Raw genomic sequence first — 27,370 nt, 5'->3', positions numbered from 1 at the left:
AGTGGAAAGCAAAGCTCTTCCTTTCCCCCGCAATCTCTCTCTCTCTCTCTCTCTCTCTCTCTCTCTGCTCTTTCTCTTACTCTCTCCGTCCTCCTCTGTCTCTACTTGTCAAGACTGTGGCTTTCCCTCTCCTCTCTCCTCCAGAGAGATAGGGTTGACAGACTGTAGACTACAGGGAATTTGTTCTGCACATCAAGTATGCGTCATCTAGATGTTTCTCTGGACTGTGCCTCCAAAAACATGAAATGTAAAAGAAGGGAAGCTGGGCATCAGTGCCATGTAAGCCGCCTTTATTGTATTTTTATTACTTGACTGAGAATTCCAGTGCCCTTTGTACCCGCACCTGAGTAAATGGAAAATAAAGTCTTGAACTTGAACTTGAACTTGAAATGGAGAGAAAATGATATACCAAGACTTATAGCAATAAGTGCTGCAGCCGTTCTCCCAGACACAGCAGTGGGAAGTGAACAGAAACCGCCCCGGGGATTCAGTTTAATAGGAGTGTTCCGCATTTTTGGGTTATTGGAAAGGGTAGGATGAGCAGTTGTCTGATCAATTTGTTGTGCCATTGGTTTTGTTGGACAAATAAACGTCCAATGAGGACACTAACAGAGCAGTAAGAAACAATTCTGCAGTTGGCAGGCGGGATACCTTCCTAACTACTGCCCAGCGATCCCCACTCTTACCACCGCACAAACGCATGCACTCATCATTAAACATGCATTAATACATACATTTACCTCATCTTATAATGCAATATTTTTGAAAAACTGCATATTTGTGTCTTTCGCTTTTTCCATCCACATTCATTTGCTCGACAAGAAACATAAACAGTGGCATCTTCTCTTTTTGGCCTGTACATGGCCCTGATGCATGATCTGTATGGGTTTTCTACTGTTTCTGGAAGTGTGGTCACAGCGTAAACAGGTGGTGACGGCACCTTAGCTGATTGCTTGAAGCGCCGGAAGGATGTTATAATCATGACACAAATCACACAGAAGTATCCAGAGATTGAGGTTGAACTGCTTTTTAAAGTAACTACAGTAAAAAAGTACAAGGCATTTTGGATGTGAGTGTGATCACATGTCAGCCGTAGGTTTTTGAAATTCTCAGTTTTCCCGTCCATGTTACAGCACCACATGTGGTTCAAGGCGTATTAAAATGTATCTGCATTGGTGGGAATATTCCAAAATACCTGTTTTCAGCAGCTGAACATGCCAAGTTAATGTGGATAAAAGGCTGAAATGAAAAAGAAAAAAATACACACACACACACACACACACACACACACACACATATATATATATATATATATATATATATATGTATATTCAAATTTACCTTCCCAAATGTAGAGGTAGCCTTGGTATTAAATCTACAGTACTCACTCTGTTCACTTTTTGTCCGTACAAAAGCTCCAGGATTAAACTGTGAGACTCACTCCATATCTTCTACTCCACATAAAGGATGAACGGCAGGGTGTGTGGGTATGCTTCCATGTATACACATGCATGTACGTGTGTGTGTGTGTGTGTGTGTGTGTGTGTGAATGAGTAAGAGATAGATTTGATGAGGCACCAAGTACCTAATTAAAGAGAGAGAGAGAAAAGAACGTGTGATAATCTGATGGCTCCACTGTGCGCAGAGACGAGGCATTTCTCCTAGTTGGAGTAGCGCCTGGGACTCTGGATGGATTAATAATGAATTGTGCATTCATAATACTGCTGACTAATCGAAATGTGGTGCGGCTGCAGCGGGGGGCAACATCTGCGCGTTTGGTAATTCTTTATACGCCCCCCCCCACACCCCTGTTTTTTCCTGTTAAAGCTCCTATTTCTGGGAGGATAAGAAGAGGTGGGGACAGAAGTAATAAAAGAAGAAGGAGAAAAAAAGGAAACGGGGGAGAGGTTATTACAGGGTCAATTCCATTAAGAATGCCTCACTGTGAATGTACGGCTCAGAGCCCCTGGGCTTGTTGGAGCCAGCAATCCATCCATCATCAGCTCTTGTATGTCGGCCATGACACAGAGGAAGAAAGCAGCTCATTTGATTATCACCATATCTCTGCAAAAGTTGACTAAGACACCGCTTCGGATAGAAGAGGCAACGAGCGGCCTGCTCAGGACAGGCATCTCTTCTCGGGTTTAATTAATTGTTACCATTATCAAACACTACTAAAGATACTAAACACCAAGCTCTCCAAATATTGACCTGACACAGTATTATTTCTTGGAAGTATTTTTGTTAGTAGATCAGTTTCCATCTCTGCTCTGTGTTAACCATTTTGTATACACCACACACTCAACACACGGTATAATACATTATAGGCATGTAGCTGACACACTACCCACAGTGACTTACAATAAAAGCAACTGCAGAGTAAGGTTCAAATCCTGTATACAGACAAAACAAAACAAAGAAAAAGACAGACAGAAGAAATATTAGTGCCCATAAATTGATTTTTTCTGGATGTATTGTTGAATTTACCCTTATATTATGCATAACCTACTACAGAAAAAAATACTGCTGTTTGTTGTTGGCTGTATAAGCTTTGAATTCTGTCATTTTTTGCCTGACATTTTTTTTTTCTTTGTAAATCTCATGCCTTTGTTGTTGCAAAAGGCCATTTTCTGGAAAAAAAAAAAATGAATAGAACATAATAAAATAGAGCAGAATATTCCTATTCAACCATGGTATGTATTTTTTTTATTTATTTATTGGATCTTCATTTCAGTCTTTGTCAAAGAAAATGTTTATTTTTTGTGTGCCTCAGGTGCTCAGCAGCGGACTTGACCCACTGTCTCTCTCTCCATGCTCACAGGAAGCATGTTTTTTTTTTTCTTTTTCTTCTTATTGACCCAGTCTCATCAATGGCACATCCTTCCTTCCCCACTCGACCGCCCAGTGGAACCACAGAGACTCCAGGGAGAAGACAGCCTCTCCAACGGCCAATTACACCATTAATTGCTTATCAGATCCAATTTAGGGTTGCAGTAAATGAAGCAAAGTATTCTCTGCTGTTGTGTGTGAGCGTGCGTGAGAGCGCGTGTCTCTCTGTGTGAGATTCAACACAGTGTGTTGCCCCTGTCATCCCCAATCAGGGGAATTGAAACACCTAATTGCCAAGTTCCCTCTCATTTGCCTTCCAAAACACTCCTTTGTTTGTCCAATTAGACACGCACACACGGCTGCATACTATTAATGCGCGGGAACATGCGTGTGGATGTGCTTGAACTTGCTCATATGCAGCACATAAATGCATGCATGCGCACACACAGACGTGAGCATCTTTGACTTTTGAGTCAGTTTCATTCTAGTAGCGCGAAATACATATGTAGACCAAAATAGACGGGCTTGTAAACACCTAACCCTAATACACCCACACACACACACACTTACACGAAAACATGCACACATACATCACACTTGATCACATACCACTCTGAGAGCTGACTCAGTTTACGCTACGTACTGTGAAGCTCACATTACGGACAAACAAAACAAAACAAAAAAACCCTGATGCATTCAATCTGGTTGGAGGTTGCTGATGTGGAGCATTTCATATAACACCTGCTGTCGTCTCTGGCACGTCTGAAAGGGGCCTCTACACCCTCCTCAATCTCCTCTCCTATTGATCCTCCTCATCTTGCTTTTGAAAAAAACACAAAACACCCCCAAAAATAATGCGCTGCATGAAGATGAGGCTAATTTAGACCATAGCAGGTAAAAGCCTCAGTGCTTTTTTGTGTTCTGCTTCTTCTCCCGGCAGGACATACCGGGACACGAGACCGAGCACACACACACACGCAAACACACACACACACAATCACAAACATGAAACACTGCTCGCAACCCATAACAACCTGCGTATTTTAAAAGGTGTCTCATTATACCTGCAATTGACCGTGCGTCATAACCGTTGACGCGCTCATGGGTGTTGTGTCAATTTTTGATAGAGTTCCTGATTGATTTATTTTCTGGGGGAAAGTGAATCGATGGAAATCTCATCAAGGTAGATGGTAAAGGTCATGGTAGACGTGTAAACGAATGCCCCCCCTGGTTCTTAACTCAGACTCTGGATATTTTCAGAGAAACACAGGTGAATTATGCACTGTAAATTGTGCGGTCACATCAACTCGGCGGTGACAAACATTGCATTACTTAACAAAGCCTGGTGAACACTGAGGAGATAATTTAACAGTTAATATGGGCCTAATACTATATATTTCTCAAAGAATGAGAAAAATGCCAAATTAGCTGTGATTAATTAACAATATTTCGGTAATGATGGCACAACACAACGTTATATAAATTTAAGTAAGGATTGTATTTTATTATTGTTACTTCAGTCAGTAAGTACGCTAATCTTTTTTTTTTTTTTTTTTTTTTTGGAGTTGGTAGTCCACTCTGCTTCGCTGTTTTATCAGTTGTTCATATACTAGAGACACATGAAACAGGGAAGTGTGAGGCAATAGCAGGAGCTGGGATTCAAATGCAGCTGCCACGCTCCGAGGCACGACCGCCTCTCAAGATTTTGAAGGGTCTGGGTTTCCTCACAGCGTTGATGGTTTAGTTTCTGGTGGAAAATGTTGCGAAGTATCCTGGGATTCCAGCATGTTTTTAGACTGTTGAAGACCCCGAATCTCGCTAAGTCGCAGCTAAGTCTGCAAGTGAGGGCCGGGGGGGATGAATGTTTCCCAGACTCAATTCCCCTAAATGAGGAGTGTTTGGTCAAAAGCGGTTACTCAACTCTATTCCCCCGTCTCCTTTCCTACACTCTTTTCCTCCCTTTCTTTTGGTCTTCTCCTTCTCTCTCTCGCTCGCTCGCTCCAGTGGCAACATGACAAGTGAACAATGATTCATATATAGTGACTGCTCAGTGGAGCCAAATTCACATTTCCCACAAAAGTTGCCCATTTGAGATTTCCCCCCACTCACAGAGCACTGGGCTCAGTGCTTGAGATGGCAACAAGAGAGGAGCTAATACTTGTCAATATTATTTCTATGCAGTAAACTAGGCAGCATACGGTGTGTGAGGACGCAGTGAAAGAGAGAGCTGTGCTGTTTACGCGTCTCCGACAAACGACCGTGCTGTTTGCTTTAATAACCACAGTGCATGCGGACACACTTGTAATTGGTTTGATGTTGCTGTTATCGTTACAAATAATGGCGCTCTCCATGATTATGGAGTTGGTTACTGTAGGGGCTGGGGGCGTACACACATATGTGCACAGACTCAAATGCACATGCACAGCGCAGGAGAATCCCCCACCCCTCTTCCTCCATCCCTCACCCCCTTTGATTTTTGTCTGAATTTCCGCCCCAAGGGTTTGATTTAGATGAAATGTCACTTTTAATGGAAAATTTGATGGAAGCAAAACAACAACTTGGAATATTGCTTGTGTAAGTAGGAGAGGGAGGCAAGTGCGAGGGCGATGTCAGTGGTGGGGTTTGCTTCTCCCTTGATTGTACTCTTTAGGAATTCATTGGTTGCCTGTATGATATTAGTGTTGCAGCAAATGTAGCCCCCAGGCGGGCAGGGCAGCCAGCACACTGCTGCTCTTTATAGATGTGCACACCAGGAGGAAGCGCATTGGCAGCCTGGCCTTGCTGTGGACACAAAACAAATTGGGGGGAGTGCCGGTGGTGAAGAGTGCCACAGCAGAAACTCATCATGTCTTCCCTTTCTTCTCTTGTTTTCATCTCTCTCTCCCTGACTTAATTGCTCTGTCTCTCTCTCTCTCTCTCTCTCTCTGCCTCTGTCTCTCATTGCCGTTGTGAATTTGTGTGAGTCACATTAAGGAGACACAAGCCTGACTGGCCCAGGTGGCATTATGTTTGGTCAATTGGCCTCAGTGTACTGGTGCTGAGAGGCTTCTCTGATGGCTCTCATGCAACCAGCTACGCCTCTGCATCAAACCAGTGGGTGTTTCTTAATGTCAGAGGCACGCAAATGATTATGGCACGCCACAGGCAAGTCTCAGACCTCCTTTGGATCACAGTCATAGCAGTGCAGCTATTACCCTCAACATCATTTCTCTAGGCTTCCATGCATTTTTGGGTTTCTGTGGTAACTGTGGCCACGTACAGTCAGAATTCCCACTTGGCTGTGTAGTAATTAATTTATCCCCATTGATCTCTTGTATCCCTCAAGCCTTTCTGCAGGGTGGCCTGAAAGCTGAAAGCGGAATTGTTGATTGAATGCGCAGTCTATCTTCAGATGCGATCGCAAATCAGTCCCCATAGGGGAATCGTTGGGAGCGGGCCAGATTATGTTCTTTCATGCCGCAGTGGTAATGATTCATTTAATTGTACGAGATACAAGTGACTGTAATTGCAGGTTTGCTACTGGGCAACAAGCTCTGCCCTGTTCATAGTCACAAAGACTGTTGTGGCATGGGCTCAGCTGCAGGAATGAGCACTTATGGCGTGGCATAACATACATATCTGGCTGCAGCATTTTCCCATATTTTGCTTCTGATGTATTTTGGCTTACTGGGGGCATGATGCTTCAGGTTCTGATTTTTATAATAAGCTGTTCCTGCCAGCATACAGCACAGACTGACATTTACTCAGCACAGGGCAAATAAGGATAGAGAAAAATAGAGGAATATTTGCCCAAGGACCTTCAACTCCCTTCTTGCCACCCCCTTATCTCCGTCTCCCTCTGTTTCTCTCTTGCACTCTCCTCTCCTTGCTGACTGCCTTTTTTTGCCCAGGTATGGTGCTTCCTCTACCCATCCTCCATGAGTAGGAGGCACCCCTGGCAAGGAGATGAAAAGGAATGATCTTAAAGACCTCTCCAAAACATCTCAGAGATGGAGAGACCAGAGAAATTCCAGTGCGGTGCAGAAAAAAAATGTTTGTGTAACCACTAACCAACATACTCATTACCTACTAAACAATACAGCAGAACAACACAGAGTTTTAGCATGCCTTTGAGAAAGTACATACTGTACTTGTAGTCATTTGGATGTCAGTGTCTCTACATTTCCTCACTTATGTTCGCCAGCTTAACCCAAGGGCACAGCTTTGGGAAATAAATAGCTATTGAACAAAGGGAAATGAGAGAGAGAAGTAGACAAAGCTTGAGAAGAATGATAGGGGCAGTAATAGTACAAGACAACACAACGGGTGGTGGAGAAGTCAAAATAAACGCCGCAGAAACGAGATGGGTGGTGGGGCGGGGGGGAGTAATGATAGCTCACCTTATGTCTGCCTGCGTGACAGAAATGACTTGGAAGTTTGGAACCTGCAGTTGTCATGGAAACTGATTTTGGCGCTGCTGACGGGCAGGGGGTCTCTTTGTGTTTTTCCAGCGGATGACAGTGCCCACCGATAAAGATGTCATCCTGAGAAAAATAGGTGTTGGCCGTCAATGGCCCTGAGAGTTGACATTGCCTCTGCTGCAGCGGCATTGTCCTGAGCAGTCTGGAGAGGATTCAAAAGGCCGCTCTGCCATCTTATGAGTGTACCTCTATTTTATTTGAATTTGAAGAGTGCTTCCCGCAGGGGCTGTTTAAGATAACCTACTGCAAGACTCAAGGTTTGACACACTATGAACTGCGGTGCAAAGATACTGTCCTGCCTTTCACCGCGAATATGAGCATGGCAATCGGAAGTCTCCCATTCCACTTTCATGAATGCAGTCCTTGTAACCACATAACTAATACACTCAAGGAGAGGGATAATAAACCTCATTACTATTAGATCAGGATTAGAGGAAGGATTGCTCTGTAATCCCCTCAGCCAACACCCACACCATGGATCTTCCAGAATATTCCAGCTTCTGTGTTCATGATCATCAACACCAGTAATGTGCCGCATCTTGGATCACACTTTGTCTTAGTATCCTAGCATGAGTCCTTGCTGAGTTTGTGTGCTGGAGGCGAAAGGCCTGTTTATCATGTCCGGGCTGTTGTACACGGGAGCTGCATTTTTAATTAAAAGTGGTCGTATCTCTCTTCTCAACATTGGGAGGTGTGATCACTGCCTGTCACTTCAGCTCAGCACAAACATGTTTATTTTTGGTCCCAGATTCATTTAATGGGCTTGTCAAAACTGATGAAAATTAGAGGAGGCAGAGGCGGCTGATAAGCCCCACTGTTATTAGATGGGCTGGAGCCGTTGTTTGTCTGCCGAGTTTGTCCTGTGCTAATGCAAAAAAAAACGCTTGTGTGTGGTGAACCACCAACGAAGGGTAATCTAAAGAAAATGGATGACCCTGTGCAACTGCTAATTCATTCCCAAACACAGCAAATCAAATGATTAAAGTTTGCTTGACTCTTATTCAAACTTTTTTTGAATAAATATGAGATCATTTCCTTTGAAGAAATGCCACATCAATCAATGATACATCTACACTGCAGTTTACTTGCTTGCTACACTGTAGTTTACTTGCTCTGCTTTCTCAATGCAATAATGTGCAGAAGGAAATAGACATACAAAACAGGTAACCTTGTGCTTCTTATTCACTCGGGTGCTTTTGTTGTATCTTTCTTTTGAAAGCTGACAAAAGAACAAAAGTTGAATTTTTTTTGCAGTTTGTCTAAGGGCAAGACAGCAGTTAGTAGTTCACTGCTGCTTGCTGTATATCAAATGAAAACTGGGACACTGTGTGTGCATCTGTATGTACATTGCACCCTATATGAAATAAATAATTATCCCGTCTGAGAACTTTTATGTAGATTAGATTTAGAAGACATCTGAGTGGTCATTGATGTCTTGGCAGAAATTAGGCTAGGCTTTTTTAAAATAAACATTTAGTAGATGTCTACAACTTACACTATGTCCTCATGGGTATATAACAAAAATAATGCACCGTCTTGTACAAATGCATCCTTTTGATATTTACAAAGGCATTGTTTAAGCATGAGTATAAATACGTAATACTGTATTTACAGCTAGCCAAAAGAGATCCTGGGCTGTATGAGAGCTAAAGCATAGATGTGATGATGAAATCATGTCTAGTGCTTAGTAGGATCAGATCTGCAAATGTCAATCCAGAGCCGCATAATGCCATCAGTATATAAGATGATGGCAAAAAAATTGGGAGTCCTGTAGTGGTGTTGGATTAAATAATACTGTAGTTTATTGGTATGAGGCTGAATGGAGGAGATAATGGGATTTCACAGCTCTTCCTGCCACCCATAATACAGTGCGGTTGTATTTGCGCCACAGAGGGTGGTTTTATTGAAAAGCTCTTCTCACTAAGGTTATGCAGACAAATGACAGTATGTCATACAAATGCAGCCATCTGCTCCCTACGTGGGCTTTAGTAGAGGTTGTAATTGCACAACATTTTTATTGTGTTTGTTGTTCAAGTCAATTGTCATCTTGTAAAAATGCAAATGCAGCACATATGGAACATGACTGAGAAACGGAGAGCAATATGAGAAAGATAAAGGAGGGAGGAGGTAAGGCGAGTTTGGGAGAGAGAAAATTCAACAGAAAGAAAAGAGGGAGTCATATAAGAGCAGAGCGACATTGTTTGGAGTGACACTTCTCTTGTTCTTCCTCTTGAGCAATTTAATGTCGTTTTGTTGCTGCCAGCCACCCATAACTTCCCAGTACATACTCCCAACCACGCACTCCCGTCTTTGTGAGGACATGATATAGACTTCCATTCGTTCCCTATACCTTTTACAGGCTTGCCCTAACCTTAACAAAAAATTGCCTTTTTACTGTATTTGTGATGATCCACCAAAATGTTCTCAGCCCGGTAGGTAAAATGTGTTCTGGTCCTCACTATGTAGCAAGTACAGCAACACAGGAACACACACACACACACACACACACACACACACACACACACACACACACACACATGGCCTCGCACCAGTTAAGCTGAATTCTGATAAGTATTTTGGCAACCCACAGGAAACTAACAAGCAAATAGCCCATAAGTGATGTGGTATATGTAACCCAGGTGAGGTAAGGGGTCAGATCTCCTTTAAAAATAAATGAAAATAAATGAATAATGAATGAATACAAAAAAAAAAATCACTGAAAAGAGAAAACGAAGCTTCATGGAATTATGGATCGCTCCAGCGTTCCATAATTTGCCGGAGGCAGCACTTAACAGGAAAACAATCTCGAAGGACAGCTGCCTGCTGCGGTCATGCTGTAAAAAGTGTCAGAGGCTGGTTTAATATTTCAAAAATTGGGGTTAAAATGACTTAGTTAAATAGCCTGATGCCTCATGACTGTTTTGATGTGATTGACTTGGCTTTTTATTGATGTTTTACAGAATTCAGCTGGATCTCCTCTCGCCTGTTAGAAACACTGATCTGATCAATAATCCTGCCCCCAGCCCCTGACGTAGTGGTTCTTCCTTGTTGTAGACCAGCACAGAATTGGTGGAACCAGTTTTCAGGCTGAGAGTCGGTTCTATGGCTGCTGAAATGCAAAAAAACTGCTTTGAGATGAGGCCCAGCCCTCAGACTTGCAAAGTAGTGATTAGTTTTCCAAGTCATAATACAGTAGTGTTACATACAGCTACAGCTACCTTTGTCCTTCACAAGAACGGAGGCTTGAGTGCATACCCTGTCTACTTAGAGCCTTCACAAATCTAAGTGGTGTTTTTGACCTTCTCGGTGTCTCTGCCCAGCACTAAGCTCATCACCTCTCATATGACCCTTTCACTTTTCTTTTTATCACCTCTCATGGCTGGTTGCTGCCTTTTTTGTTGAACTACAACTAAAGACAGAAGAGTGCACGAAGACACAGAGTCAATTCAAACATGGAAGGACAAATTCAAGATGCGCTTTTGCTGGTTTCAGGTTCTTTGTGGCAAGACAAGAGTTTTTGAGACCAGAAACAAATGTGCAGGTATGTTTCAGTAGCACCCAAGTTAACAATGTCATTTGTTTGTTTGTCAAACCATGTCAAACATGCTGCTTTGAATTGTATTCCACACATTCCAGATTTCATGTTTTTCAATCTGTAATTATCTAATCCAGCTTTACAAAGTGTAAACAAAATGAATGAACATCAAAAGCAACACTGCGTTTCTAAGCAACTTCATTTACCAGATTTTCACCGGGAAATGAGGCTGCTTTGTTAAACCTGTCCAAATCCTCTCACTGGCACCTTCAGAAGAAGCCGTACAGCTGCTCCCAGACCATCATATACCATCAATGCCTCCAGGGAGCCAATCAACAAGCAGGATCAGGCGGAGGTCTATGGGGTCTTTGTCAGCGAACGATAGCCACTGAATCAAAGCCTAAGGAGGAGAAAGAAGACACTGGATTCCAATGTACAGGGTTGCTTTGAACATCTTCATAGAGCTATGGATATGCCATGTCCACTTAAAGACAGATCTTCATTCAGTAAATGGTGCGCATACTTTGTTCTCTTGGAGCGAGATCAAAGACATTCGCCATGAGAGGAGAGGGTTGCGGTCCATCTGAACTCGCAGGCTAACCTTTAATTCACTGCCTTTGTTTTAGTTAGTTGCAGTGTTCACTTTCCTACTTCATGCATCACTTACGAGTCAGAGCAAAATATCACGCTTCAAAACACGATGAGGCATAATGACGATGCATTGTTTACGTGGCAAAATCCCGTAATTTGCTCTACATCATCTCCTCTAGCTTAGTCGTCCACTAACATACCCAGGAGAGATTGATAAAACAGCATGGCAGGTTAGCTAAGTCTAATTGCAGTGGAGTATTCCCATGTGGGGATCATCAAATGGACACCTAAGGGATGGATGACAGCCCTTAGCTGCTTAATAGACACACGTTGGACAGATATGGCTGCAAGGATGAGTCCCATGTGGATCTGGAATACTTCTTACTACCTGTTCGCTGCTGATTTTTGATAGAACCCATGGGATATGAGGGATTCTAGGTGGTTTAGTCGGGCCTATATGTGTGCTTGGTGAGCATGCAGTAGTGGTTCTTGTTCAGCTCTGTGGTGAGATAAGGGGTTGAGGGGGGTAGCAGTGGGCTGAGGAGAGGATGGGAGACAGGGATAGGGAGCTGGAGATGTGCTGACACAGGGCAAATGGAAAAAGACTGCTGGTCTGCTGCAAAAACACCTCGAGCAGAGAGTTGCGGTCTCTCGCCATCTCTCATCACAACAGTTGACTTGCTGTTTTTTTCCTCCTATTTCTATTGAACTCTCTCCCATACATACAGTGCATACACGCGTGCACGTACACACACGCACACACATACACACACACACAAAATGATCGATCAGCATTGTCCAGCCCTGTCTTGGCCTTATTTATCTGCAAAGGAAGTCTGGAGGTGGAGACACTTTGGAATAAAAGCGATAGGGAGAAAGAGAGCAAGAGAGAGAGAGAGAGAGAGAGAGAGAGAGAGACTCTCATCATCTCCTTTACTGCTCCCCCCTCTCCCCGTCTCTGCTGCATCCAGAGGGTGTAACTAAGTACCCTCTGTCCACCTTAGCCTACCTCCCTCTAGATCTCCTTGCTCTTTCCACCACCCTACACCAATCTTAATGACAGGAATTTATTTAATTCAAGCTGGTGGGAAATGAGATTACTGTCGAAACAGGCAGAAAATGGGACAGAGCGGGGAGAGAGAGGGAGGAAGAGAGAGAGAGAGAGAGAGAGCAGCTCCATTGAAAAGGTTGTATATTTCAGAACGACACACTGAATGTCACCATATTGCTCGTCATGCTGTCAGCGCCTCCATCATTTCTCACTACAGCACACCTAAACGAGATGATAGATAATGGCGATGATGAAGATGATGGCATGAACAATGATGACAGCGACGGCGGGCCATCGATGCAGAACGGTTTGCTAATGGTAATGTGTGCAATCATAACCACAAGATGTCGTCGAGCACTTCTTCAGCACTGCCTCCTTCTTCATTATTTTTGCAGCAGCTGCCATAGGAATGCTGCTCTCCGTCAGACAGGAGTGTCAGACTCCGCACGCTGGTGGAAGCATTGAGTCAGCAGTGTGCGTGCTCTGCCCGGCTCTCTGCTAGCGCATGTACTCTACAGCCCTCCAGCCCTGACACAGTCCATGGAGAGGGAGCTGCGACAGGGGACCTTTGTTCAGACATATGCTCAATGCACCACCCTCACCATCACAGACACAGAAACATGTGCTCACACACTACAGTAGCACACGTGCGGTTGATTGTGATGATACTTGGATTGTGTGCTTGAATGGGCGCACACGCGCTCACTCATGCACATACATGCACACACATACTTAACTGAAAGCAAAATGTGAGATAAAGCGCAAACACGCTCTGCCTGCAGAGATGTGAGGCGCCATACAGAGGAGCACTTGGCTGCGTAAAGCCCCCGAAGCGCATGTCATCTCCTCCCCACTCCCCACATTGGGGCTCTGCATTTTAACTAAACATCTGGCTGTGTCAGCACCAGTTCATCACAGCGGGCTCCCCCACCACGGTACCCACCTCCTCCTCTTGCCTCTATGTCTGTCTCTGCATGTTTGGATGCTGCATTAGGAGAGAGCTCAGTGTTGAACACAGAGACAGTGATTGTTGAGTTGCTGCTCATTGCCAATGTAACTGTTAAGTGGTCTGGCTGTGCATGCATATTCATTTGGATTTACCGATCAGGCTGCCATTTAAATCTCTGGTTTTTACTGGACTAACATGTGTCAAACATAATGCAAGTCAATATGCACTCTCAAATGTCAGGCATCCTTAACAATCAGATGTTTACATGCCGAAATGAAACCACCTACTGAGCTACAACAATTAATCGGCTCCTACCTATAGTGCATTAGCATTAAGGTTGAGTCATCCCATTAAGTGCATTTACCCTTCAGGGAAAGTGCTTTGGTGTTGCTCAGACAAAATGCTGATAGCTAGAGTCACATGCATTTTATATACTAGGTGTTAACATATACCATTAGAGTGAGCACTTTGCACAATAGGACTGATGTTTTCAGATTGTGGATAACACAATTATATAGTGGCAAGTCAGCGTACACTGAATATAGGAAGTTTAGGTACACATAGCCTGTATTCATAAAAAGCACCAGCAATTTCAACACTGTATAAGCGCTCACTACTGTGGCAGCAGTCATTCTTCTGATTCATAAAAGGGGTTTACTGTATGGATTTTACCACTTGCGCTTTTTGGCAAGTGGTTTTGCGCTTTTTCCTTCTGCTCTTCTGCATGTCCCATAAGCTATTCATAAAAGCTCACCACTGCGCAAAAAATACAACCACCTTTTGTCAGGTGGTTATTCCAGTTCAAGTTCAGTAGTGGAGATGAATTACAAATATAATAAAATTAGTTTAAAAACCAGACCTTAACTGAGACCAGTGTTTAATGCTGTCCTTGGAAACACAGGTTTATTGCTACTACTAATAATGTGAAAATTGATTAATTTATATTATTAGTTATAGTTCATTTGGCCTGTATATTAAATGCCACTCCGCCAGTCATTTTGACTTTGGCACAGCAAACATTACAGTTACAACAGCAGGAGGACATGAGGTAGATGGTGATTTCCCGGAGGAGGAAAAACCCCAAATTGTGCAACAAAAAAACTCTTCTGTTAAATTTCCGTTGGCAAAAAAACTGAGCTTTCTTCCTCTTTTTGACGGTTTGCTTTCCATTGTGCTTCCATCCATGGCTGATTATGGTGGTTATTAAATATGTATAACCTCATTAATATGTTTATTCTCACTGGTTTTCCCCCGGTACACACACCTGACAGTAACATCAAGGTGATGTGACTCTGCTGTGCTAATCAACACCGCAGTATAGATTTATGAATCACCTCAAATTACCACGCCATTAAGTTTGCATGCATCAGAGCTGTTACTGCTGGGTTTTATGAATATGGGCCCATATTGTGAACTGTGAACTACGCTGATAAGGTGAATTCAGGTAAAAAAAAAAAAAAAAAAAATCATTATCCATACCCATTTTTGCAGGTGTAACAGAAAAGAGAAAGAACAGTAAACAGTCAGTAAAGAGTCGTAATGTGTCATGTTTTTTTTTTGAATACCAAGCACAACACTTTCCATGTTAAAACTGCAAGATCAAACCTGACATATTGCACATGAAAATGTGCAATTTGAATAAGCTTCACACTGTTGGCTGACATTTTAAGAAATCCTTTGAGTTTACACTTGAAAAATATCTACTTGGACTGCATAACTAGCTGCTGAGTAGACACTATCTGTTTGAATCCATTATAGTTACTAGTGGACTAGATTAGTGCCAAGATTGATACCCCTGCCTGAGAAACTCTGGCTTCCTGTCTTAGCAGATGCCCAGCTGGGGAAATCAGTGGATCAGCTCCTGACGGGCTCTCTGATGGAGAACATTTGGAAGTTAGCATCTCTGGAGGAAATTGAATTACCCCCTCAATCTGTTTGGCGCTTTTTCTCTCAGAAGCAGTTGTGGCAAAGATTTGGTTAGACACTGTGTGAATTAATGTGCGAGTGTGTGAGCGTGTGATTGTGGGCTGCACGTGTTTTCCGATGTGAGGAGAGTGAGATCTCATCAAGGCCGATTGTTTTTTTTTTTTTTTTTTTTTTTTTTTTGTAGCTGCGGCAGTGATGTCAAATCACATTCAATCACAAAGTTCTATCCTCCCAGGCTCATAGCCAGTTTATCAGCAATACATCACTGCTGCAGCCTTGTAGTTTGGAGTGCACTGCATGGAGGCAGGGCTGATCTTTGGAGTTAAGGAGCCTTTAGTGATTACTGTACACTGGCGGTCGGGTGTCTGTAACAGCAGCCTCGTGAAGTACCCTATTACCTCTGATTTGAAGTGTACAGAGCAACAGGCTGAGCAATACAGTCCCCCCTCTGACAATGCCATTCCGCTCACGAACAGGTTGGCCAGGAAAGAAAGGCGAGGAGAGAGAAAAAGAGGGTGAGAGAAAAGCAGCACATCGCTGATGAGCCCATAGAGGGGGCGACTCTTTCTCCAGCATCAACAAACTGAAGAGCTCAGTTTTATTCCTGGCTGTCTGTGGCTACAAGTCCACAGATTAGGGAGTCAAGAGCCCATCAGAGGGGTTAAGCCTGGCTAAATTACATGTTGGGAGCAGGTAATACACTGTAAACATACATATCACCCAGCCACTCTTAAACATCACAAGAGGCGGTGGCTGCAGATTTCGTGTTGCATTGAGGCTCGACTGTACTGCTTGGATATTCTTCCATTATATTATGTCATTTAGCAGACATTTTTGCCCAGAGTGACTTACAGTAAGTACATGTTGTCAACTAACTATATGTCACAGCCCTCATTGGCTTCAGTAGGAATAAGTAGCACTTGTGGATTTTTTTTTCTTACTTAAATTATTGTGTTGGTACATATTTTATTGTGATATCAATGATTTGTTAGTAGGGAAGGATGACAGGTGAATGCCAGTGGAGTGCAGTAGGGGGGGGTCCAGATGTGTCCTGAAGAGATGAGTCCTCGGTATTCGGTGCAAAGGCTGATAACACTCGTGACTGGGATGAAAATCCTGCTTGGATGTACTGTTGCTTTCGCCACAAGGGCCCTATTACAGCAAAATGTTAATGCTTCATGTCATTGTGCTTCCATTCAGTCACTTTACTACAATAATTAATCAAAATAAACATACAGCACTTGACAATAAGGCTTTTATATTCAGGACTAATCAGACAACTCATTAGGCAGTAATGAGCCTGCTCTTGTCGTGTTTGGGGGAAGTTTGGCGCATGGGGAGCAGTGTGTGTATGTGTGTGTGTGTGTGTGTGTGTGTGTGTGTGCGTATACAGCATGTGTATGTAAAGGAGCACACAGATACACGTAGACTTACATGTACCCATGCACACATACACACTCACACACGCACGCACACAAACATTCACACACCAGCCGGCTCTCCTGTAGTCCCACTCCAATTATGGCAGCATCTCACCCGGGAAGAAGCCCACTTACCCAGCATTCACTTTATGAATAATTGATTATTTGTGCCAGTGTTATATTTGTAAATACACGTTTGCTCTCTGATTAATTGTTTTCTAGACATATTCATTTGTTCAATTTGATTAGACTCTTAAATTTATTATTTACTAGCTGGAAACACTCCGATTATTAATCACTACAAGGGCAACAAGCAGATTTGGCATAAGGACACATCTGCATGCAAACACCAAGCCACACACACGCAGACTGTATGGCAGGTGGCAGCGTTTGTGTAACTATGCGTGTTGCTAGGATGTTGTGAACACTAACAGCCTTTTAATGTGTGTTAGTGTATGTCATCCCGGCTCCCGGTAGATTTTTTTTCTCTGCTTTTCTATCTGTAGTACATTAATTAGATTCATAAAGAGTATGCAGTAAAACCAGTCCCTTTGTGAAAAAAAAAGCACATTTGCTATGCGCCAGGAAGTGGGGTAGCCATGAGCCTCTCAGGCCAAGTGAAGGGCACTAGGGAATCTAACAGACAATACGGATGTAATTTGGTGCTTTCTGAGGGTTGGAAAGGTGTTTTTGTGTAATTGATGAAGGAAATGAGTAACTGTGACCTTTTCCCCTGGGGTTGTAATGAGTGGGAGGGTGCATCATGACTTCCTTTCACTGATTCTTTTCACAGCAGTAATCCACAGCCTTGTAGTGACGCTGTGTAAATGTGTACAATCATTTTAGAAGAAAATGAATAGTGTTACCCACTCAACAGCAAGCATGCTCCATTTAAAAAAAAAAAAATGTTCACAAAGCATCAAGGAAGACGTGTTTCAGCATGAGGCCATCATTCATATCATAGTGATGGTTCGTACTTTGCTTTTTCATGTTTTTCTGTGTTTTCAGATTTACACTTTTTATTAAAAAAATAAATAAATAAATAAAACTCCTGAGAAAATAGAAATGCTTTACATTTTCTGATCTAGAGAGAATTAGTATTATTAACAGCTGTATTTGAAACACAAAGTGGTGTGCATATTTAATAAACAAAAGGCATGTGCATGCATAGAGAACGTTGTAAGGCTTGTGAGACAAAAAGTCGGCCTTCAAATTCAAAAGCCTCAGACACCAGACAGTAACTCTCTCAGGCACAATAGCCACTTTGTCTAACAGCCCAGCACCCCACCAGATATATTTAGCTGTTAAACACTGGTAAATGCCAGCGTCCACTATGACTGTGGCTGTTTTGGCTGTTACGGTATCCAGAACACCATTGTTAAAAACCTTGAAACCTGTTGCTGGAAAGTTGTGGACGAAAGCCCAGCAACTCAGCAGGGGTCTCACCTACAAAAAATACAGACATGGCGCTATCATTGGTGTGTGCATGTGTGTGTGCGCGCGCATTTCTCCCTCACTCTCACTCTCTGTCTTTGTGTGTATGTGTGTGTGTGTGTGTGTGTGTGTGTGTGCATGCATGCACAGGCCAGTGTGTGTTAGTCTGCTCCTAGGGAGTGCTATCAGGCCAACAGAAGAGAGAAGGAAAAGCAGCGCTGCTCTGCACCATATGCCAAATATGAGCCTGCCTGCCAATTTGTGGGGGATACTGGCAAGTGCTAGGAAGGCTGAATTGTTGACAGAGGGAGATGAATAATTGAACATGTGCGTAGCGGAGTTCTGTAGGGGTAGAGCGGGGGTGCCTTTATACATGGAGAAGAGGAATGGAGACAGCCGGGCTGTCTACTAGCAAAACTCTCATTTAGATATTGATGTGTTTGCTTTTTGTAAACAAGTCAAAAAGTTGCAGAGATTTCAGATAAACTCGAGATGGATTTATTGCGAGACATGAGCGGGGAAAATCCATGCATAACTCGTCGGCATTTATGCATTTTGATCATGTCAACCACAGCCTAAAAAGCCAAAAGATGCCATTGATCCTGCAAGTAACCACCAACCACACATAAAAATGAAAGATTGAATGCAATTACAGAATGATATATTATGTTTAAAGAAAAGTGTTTTCAACTTGCTCCATTTGCTGTTATCCAAATGGGGCGCAAACAGAGCAACCGTAAAATAAGCTTCACTTTCTAGATCTTACAAATGACCAAGAATAGTTGGAGGTCACAGGCTGAACCTCCAGATCCTCAAGAACAGATTTAACAAAGTAATTTTTGTGAACATGATGCTTGAAAGATCATGTAGTATTCTGGAGAAAGAAAATATAAAGAAATAAATGCCAGGGGCTAATAAATAAAATACTAATGGTATTATGCCTGGGTGGGCCAATTAAAAAAAAGGGACATGCCCAACTGAGGCAGCAGAGAGAGAAAAAAAATGTTGCTTGGCACAAAGCTACTTCACTTAGCTGGATTAACCCAACAGTAAGAGAATTATGTCACATTCACATCATATTGGAAATAATATAAATACAAACTGCCAACTGGCAACTTCATGTCAGCCTCTTAATGGTAACTACAAATAGGATATGCGGGATTTTTTTTTTCAGCTCCAACATCTCGCATGTCACACACATCTCACAAATTCTGCAAGGCTGTCAATGCAGACGACAAACACTGCAGCGACTACACCGATGCCGGCAGTGAGAGATTATAAAAATTATGCAGAGCAGCGTAATCTGTTTTGCTCATGAAACCTCAGTAATGTTAATTGCAGTTTGTTTAAGGTTGATAAGTTAGTTTGATTAGTTTGCAAACACAAAATGTATACAATGACACAGACATGCACATCCTGTGGGCCATATAATAAAGCATATAACAGCTTATCAGTGTTTTTATGTTGTATATATCAGATTTGCATGGTTTAGCCATTTTAGGGGACATAAGTGTTAGTCATTTGCCCTCTGGAGCTGGAGTCTTTTTTCTTTCAGCAGTTTAATTAATGTTTCTAAAACTCCACAATAATGTAATATCAGAATGTAAAATTCAGAGGTAGCAGGCTGAGGTGGGCTGTTTTTTTTTTTTTTTTTTTTTTTTTTTTTACAATAACATGCATCAACAGAAGCAGTGGCATGAATGATTAGCACAGTGAGCATGATTATATACATCCGATTGACTTGTTTGAAAGTGATTAGTGTTTGCAAGAGTCACTTGATAATGATCAGCTGATGGACTGTTTGGATGGGACAGCTGATACGCGATCAGCTGATGCCTTGTAGGGCTTGTTGTTAGCTCAGAAGGAACATTCAGTGTTGTGTCTGAACTAACGCTATGCCCCTTTTCGTTAATGTGAGCCGTGGAGTCGAGCAAAAACTGTGACCACCCCATTCGTTCCAGCACACAGGTCTGCTTTCACGCTCTGTGGGCATGGCTGTGCAGTATCTGCACATCCACCACCAGACACTGTTAGCCAGCACCGCTCCAGCCTCTCCGCCAGTCCCAGCGAATCGTTCCCCAGAGAAGCGGCTTTACTTATGGCGTCAGCTCGTTCTCACCTTGCAGAATCTCTGCAGCATTTTATTGTTTTTCATATAAGAACGGCTGAATTGTGAATTCTGATAAAATGGGGTTTGAAACAGTGTCATTTTCTTTTTATTTGCACAGTGGCATTCCTCAGTGCAGCCCGTTATTTCACTTCTTGGAAATGGGAAGAATAGACGAGTAGAATTCAGCAGGGGGTTCACCCTTTGTTCCCAAGGCACTTGTTCCCTCAGTGTAATTTCTTATTTATCATTATTATTATTATTATTTTATCCTTGTGTCATACCCTATAATGTATGACACAAGTGTATTTGAATACGAGAGTATCTTTGGTAGAAGTTTGATAAGCACCATTTCATATATTATTTACTTAACATGTGCCTTCAGATGATGCATTTTTGGTAATATACTATAGAAGATGTATAGACATTATTATTTTTTTATATTGAAGGAACATAGGACTGAGGGAACATTGGCCAGACAGGACCTTGGGAATATAAATGCACCCCCTTTCAGTCGGCATTTGGCTCATACTGGCTGCTGTGAGGATCTTGCAGCAGATAATTGTTGTTTTGCGGAGTTTCCCTCATTGTCCGTCACAGTTCATCAAAATTCAGGCAACCAAACATGTAGGAGAAGGTGAGTTAAGGAGCTTACTGGTCAACCAAGAGTGTTTATACTCAGCTCATGCCAATCTTGCTTAGTAGTGGTCTGCATTAGTCTAGAAATCTCTTCACCATGATTGAACTGCAAACTGTGGGACAAACTGGTGAGAAAAGGTGAGCCTGCGGGGGGGGTGTTTATATCAGCATTCCAGGTTTTCCGGAAGGCCTCCGTCTCAAATGAAGGCAATAGATGCAAAAGAGAGCCTTGGAGGTTGTTTCTGATCACATCTCAATATGCATCTCAGCAAGGGGACATCAGAGAGGGGCTGGCCACCAGGAGAGAGGAGGCGAGAACCTCCGTGGCCGCCTCTCCCCTTCGCATCACCCAGCTGTGACGCTGCGGTCCGCATTAATACCGCCCACGACGATGCACCCCAAGTGTGCGCAATGTGCACATGCAACACCACTGCAATTCTCCTGTGTTTCATTGAGTGAGCACAAGAGCAATATAGACATCACAACAAGCTTTTGAAGATGATGATGAATCCCATTGCTTGAGGCAATGACAAGAAGTATAAGAGGGAAAACAAACTGTATTCTGGTTAAATGGGGCTGCCTGGATAATAGACAGAGATAAATGTTAGGGACTGCAGAGTTGTGGCAGCAGATTTTCTCCGGCATCCTTACTTTTTCTGTATGTCACTGTCCCGCTGTTGCCCGTGACAAATGGCTTTCCATAAGTCTTTGAAAATTGATCTGTTTTGTTCTGTTTAACGGTGACTTTAGTAATACAGCGCTGTTTTTACTGAGGCCTATTATGTTCTAATCATCATTTTCTCTCTCCCCTTGCCCTTGCTCTCCCCTTCTTTCTCTCTCTCTCTCTCTCTCTGTGACAGATACCACCCTGTCCAGTGAACGTGGTAAGTACTGCAGCCGCACGCTCCCTTGATTTAGAGCCATCTGTGTTGACCATGCCAGGGACAGCGGATTGGCTGTTTTTGTTGATGTGGAAGAAACCATTCTCAGATGTTAGTCTCAGTGGGGGAGAGCCGAGCCACAAACATCATTTGCATCACCAGGAAGCTATTTTCCTCTCCATCACATTGCATGTCACGGCAAATGTTGAAACGACGAGAAAACATCAAGCGAAGGCAATTATGAAAGCAGCATCCGCGGACCCATGTGGCCAATCAGAATTTGAATTTAGCATATTTTCCCTGCACGCATTTTGCCTCGACCTACTTAGTCAATTTACCCCCTTTTGACTCCAAGAGTGTCCAATAAGGAGTATCTTTTTCACTCTGTCTCTGCGGCTTCAGTAGCATGCATCCCTGTGTAGGAGTAGATGGATTTCCCTACTGTAGTAACCCTCTATTTTCATTTCATTATGAATTGGACTCTCTTATGTAGTGCTTTCCTGTGCTTAGAGGAGCACTTTAATCACTCAAACAGGTAGTGAGAGATGATTTGTGTGCAGTCCTTTGTTTATACATTTTGTCTATATTGCATGCATGTATATATATGTGTGTGTGTGTGTGTGTGCGTGTGTGTGTGTGCTCTGCCCAGTCATCCAGTCCACCCGCAGAGCCCTGCTAAGGCTGGAAAGCACCTGTGTCTATTACTCTGCTGCACTGCTGTATCTGCTTATGGATGTTTTCAGTGTACATGTGGCTAGCACTTTCACTCATCAGAGTTCAGGCTTTAGACCCGCTGAGACAAGAGGTGAGCTTGTTGAACTGCCTCTCTACCCCCATGAAGGGTGGGGTGGTGTTTTTTTGGGGGGGGGGGCGGAGGGGTATTCAGGCAAGGTTTGTGTGGTGAGATCACATGGTGTTGACAGCCCACCACATGCTGTGCGTGTGGTCTTTGAAACCTCAAAGTGATGAGTGGGAAGAGCAGAGAGAAGTTGTGGTTCAAATCAGACACCTGAGGTTTATTTTTGTGTGCCTGGTTAACCTCCATCCGCCGGTGGAGGAGACAGTAATACACAGCTCAGAGAAGCTTGTGTGATCAATTTTTCATTGCCAAGCTATGGCATTTTTTTTTTTTTATATTTCATTTTATTTTTTCAGTTCAGCACAGCTTGAAGAAAGACTAGTGAATAAGAAGTCACAATGGGCAAAGATTTGTATTCATTCTGAGTTCTATCCTTGGTTTTGTCCTCATCTCTGTCTTTCTTATCCGCCCTCCCTCGCTCACATTAAAACACATGCATGAGTTCTCTCTCCCCCACCTACTTTCCTCTCCTGTGCTGCTGACTTGTCACATAATGTGAATGATATTTGAAGGGAGAAGAAGGGAAGAGAGATAGAGAAAAAAGATGGAAAAGGGTAATGAATGAATTGAAAAGCAGGTGACAGAGTGAAAGGAGGCAGTGTTAGGGCAAGGTCTCTGTGCCCTTGGTCTCCTTTGTGTAATGCTGCCAGTAGGCAACTATCCAGTTGACTGCTTAGCACCAACGTCATAACGACGTGCAAATCAATGCCTGCCTTCAGTCATGTTCGAATGGGTGTGTCCACATAAGAGCAGAAGCCAGCATACATGCAGTGCAACACACCGTCCGCACGTACAGTATGCCACATCCTCCCATCTTCCTGGGACTAACAAGCCCCTCTCAGCCTCTCTGCTGTGATGGGTTGTGTTTGGAGGTGTCTGATAGGCCTCCTCGATGTGAAGTGGCTGCCGGTGAGCTCTCTCTCCTCGCTTAATTGGCTGTACCTGAGGCAGGAGGGTGAGGTGTAATTGCGATAAGAGAAAACGCTGTGCCTGGCTGGTTTTAGTGCCCTTATCTGTAATCTCCGGATTGATTATGGTTTTTCTGCCAGCCGTGCAAATTGTTCAGCCCCATCAACGGCCCTGGAAGCCAACTTAACCCTGTCTTCACCGAACCTCCATGTAAATTGGCCAGCTTCATATAAAACGCACCATTCATGTAATGCTCATTAGGCTGCAGTGTTCTGACCATATGCTTTCATTTGCAGTCTTTGCTGAATATAAAGCGGTACATGTTTTTTGTTGTTTTTATTTATTTATTTATTTATTTTTAAAGGCAACAGGGATTATATTAAACACATTACAGTTAGTACAGCATATCAAGTGTACCATATAAATGTTTGTTTATCCTCAAATTAGCAAGGTTGTGTCTCCCTGTGGATAAATGGATCCATTCTATAACTGATTTTTTTTTTTAACCTGACTCTATATCTTAACTGTTAATCACATATTGTAATTACATAGTATAAGTATAATTTCTTAAATCGTAACTTAAAATCATATTGATTAACCTGAATACATGGAAAATCTCTCCCTGCTCGCTACATCTGCACCAGATACACTAATTGAAGTCCTTTGTGCTTGTCCTTCCTGTCTCTCTCTCTCTTTCTCTCTCCCTCTTTGTCTCCCCTGCCCCTCCCTCCCTCTGGTTTTGAGTAGCGGTTTGGGCTGAAAGAGCAGCTAATGGGCTGCAAAATGTCTCTGAAGCTAGTGCAACAACAGAAGCTAATGTCTCAAAGCCCTTCTGAAACAACACAAGCGTTGAAGAACCCTGACAGTGCAAAGAGAAGAAGAGGGGGGGAAAAAAAACTCCTAGTTTCCCTAGTTTCCTCTAATGTGTCAGAGAGGCCATTTCTGTCGGCCTAATTGTAGCGAGGCTTTCCTTGCAGCCTTGGTGAAATGGTGTAATTGCCTTCTGGAATGGACCAAGTCTGCATTGCTGGCTGCACCCAGTAGGGTTTCCTCCTGCAATGTAACGCAAGATCTTGAATGCAGCTCCACAGAGTTCTTACATTTGCTGTTTCAGTCTTTCTTACTGCAGAGTGCAGTGCTTAGCAGGGCAAATTCAGGGCTCAGGGATATTGACAGCACAAGGTGAAGTATTGCACATGGCGATATCAGCCAGACAGGTTGATTTACCTGCACTGAGCCTGAGAGCCATCAGTCGTAGCGGTGAATCAAGAGGTGGAGTTTTCCAGCATGTCTTATGTTGCTAATGTTGAACATGTGTTCAATTGAACTTCACTCAATAATCTAAGTAATTTTTTTGCGCAAGAAATCATCTTGAAGTGACTTGTGTGAAAACGTTGCTTGCATATACTGCCTGTGCCAAAGAAATGCTGGATGGAATGCAATTCTTGATCATTCACAGACATTTTTTCTCTAAAATGTGGTGAAGCGTGAGGCCCCTTCTGCTTCTCTTCCCCCTCAGTACCAATTAAAGCTGTTTTTCTGCAGCGGATCTTGAGCTGATGAAGACAGCCACTAAGAGCTCTTGAAGTAAAGTCACACAGGACCTGTATGGCAGATGGTTTGTGCAGGAGTATGTGCAAAGAGAGATAGCAAGAAAGAGGGAAACAAACAAGCATGAAAATGGCATCCTGTTTCCAGCGAGAAGCGCCTATTTTTCACCCAATTTAAGACTCGCCGTTTCCAAATTTTCAAACTTTTACACAAAAATGCTGTCAAGCCTTCAGCAGCATCTCACTGAGACCAGGGCCTGGGAAAAACATGAAATATTGTTCTGCTGAGAGTTTTTTTTTTTTTTCTTTTTTTTACGTCCTTCCCAAAAAACTATTTAGACAACTCCAATATTTCACAGAGAGAAATCTTGGGCGCTGCTTGATCTCATGCTTTGACCACCGTTCCTAGCTCCCCTTTCTGAAAGGGAACAAGCTTTACTCTGGCCTTCTGCTACAAAGGCTGAGACTGCAGAGAGTCCAAGTACAGAGGACAGTGCCTAATGGCTACAAGTCCAGCTTTTCCTAGTGGATTACATGTTTCAAAGAGGGTAAGAGCGAGGCTTGATCAGTGTTTTTATGGAGAAAAAAAACAGATTTTTGTGATGCTGATGAGAGCAGACCGTGAACTGGGGTTGGGGGGAACATGAGGGTCTAGCAGAGCCGAGGCTTTGTGCCTGGGTTCAGAGCATGGAGAGAAAGATCACACACAACAGACACTATTCTTCAGGGCTGGAAGACCACTTTACCGCGCAGTTTATTTCTGGACCACCTTTGGTCAGTTCTCCTTTATCAGCTTTGTCTGCTGGTGTTGAAGAAGCATATGAATCTAGTCGTTAAATTAAGCATCAGAAAAACTAATTAGGAGCTTCATCATGAATTGTTTTTGGACTATAGGCAGTCCTTTTTGATGACTAAATCTGATACATTTCCATATAGCGCTTTGCTGTTTTTGTCAACAACAAATGATACTGCTTCAGTTTGTTCAGATTTCATTTTAACACCAGCGCTGGGACTAATGAAGCTGCCTCTCTTAGGGTTATTTATATCAACATTATGTGATATTATGAGGAACAGGAGATGGCAAAGCGCACTGGAGTATTCTTCGCCGTCATCATTGCCTACCACTGGGGGAGACTTACTTCCGCGCCGTTCCCCTTCTATCCATTTATAAGTCTGTATTTTCTCCTTTTGGCGGGCAGTTGTGGGCACAACTTCCCTCTCTCTCGGCAACGAGGCTGGAAGGCACTGTAGCGGTAAGGGCCTGTGCGACAAGGGTTGTCCAGGCAAATCCCTACACAAATTAGAGTGTAGAAACCATTATTAAAGCCAATTGCTACTGCCGGCTCCCAACAGTTAAATTACAATGTCTCTTGAACACAAAGGCAAGCGGTTTTTATTACCCCCTTTTTCCTTCCCTGGCAGAGCTGTGCAGTGGAGCGAACACAGCTTTGGGACTGTGTCATTCCTCAGGATCAGGGGTGGAATTATAACGTACCAGGGAGCTGACACTCACATGAGGCGCGGCCCTAAGAGACGCACGCTCATGATTGGCATCCAGGTTTGCTAACACAAAGAGCATTAAGTTTCTTTATTTTTGAAAAAAAAAAAAAAAAAAAAAAAAGCCAGATATTTTTCCACACATTTCGCTCCCGACACTCAGCATGTCAAAGGCACACGCAATCCTCAAGTTTGCTTTCATGTGAAGCACACCGAGGCGATTTCTGTGGCTGGCTTTTAACTCTTGCGTTCAATGCTTTTCTCTGTCAAATGGGTATTTCAGTGGGAACGATTTGCCTGTCAATCAAAACTACCTCTCAGTGTGTGTTCCCTACACGCATAGATTACTTTGCTGCTGCGAGGATAAACTCTGTTTGTGTAAGTGTGTGCATGTATGTGTGTGTGTGTGTGTGTGCGTGTCTGCATGTGTGTGTATGTGTGCACACTAGCCACTTTCTGTTATAAGTAGTAATCTGTCACTTCCATAAGATTACTGCTGGAGCTGACTTCAAGCGGCGCATGTCAACGTCACAGCTGACAGAACCTGCTGAGTCCCTGTTTCCCTGACGTTCATTCTAAGTGCACTTCCCTCTACGTTACCAAATTACTTTAATCGACCTTAACTCGACACATTAATATCATTTAAACCCTCTCTCTCTTTCTCTCTCTCTCTCTCTCTCTCTCACACACATCCTTGCTGTAAAGAATTTTTCCCATTTACCAGCAAATTCG

This window comes from Myripristis murdjan, chromosome 5 (assembly GCF_902150065.1).
Source record: "Myripristis murdjan chromosome 5, fMyrMur1.1, whole genome shotgun sequence".
NCBI classification, from domain to species: Eukaryota; Metazoa; Chordata; class Actinopteri; order Holocentriformes; family Holocentridae; genus Myripristis; species Myripristis murdjan.
This window is presented reverse-complemented; position numbering follows the sequence as displayed.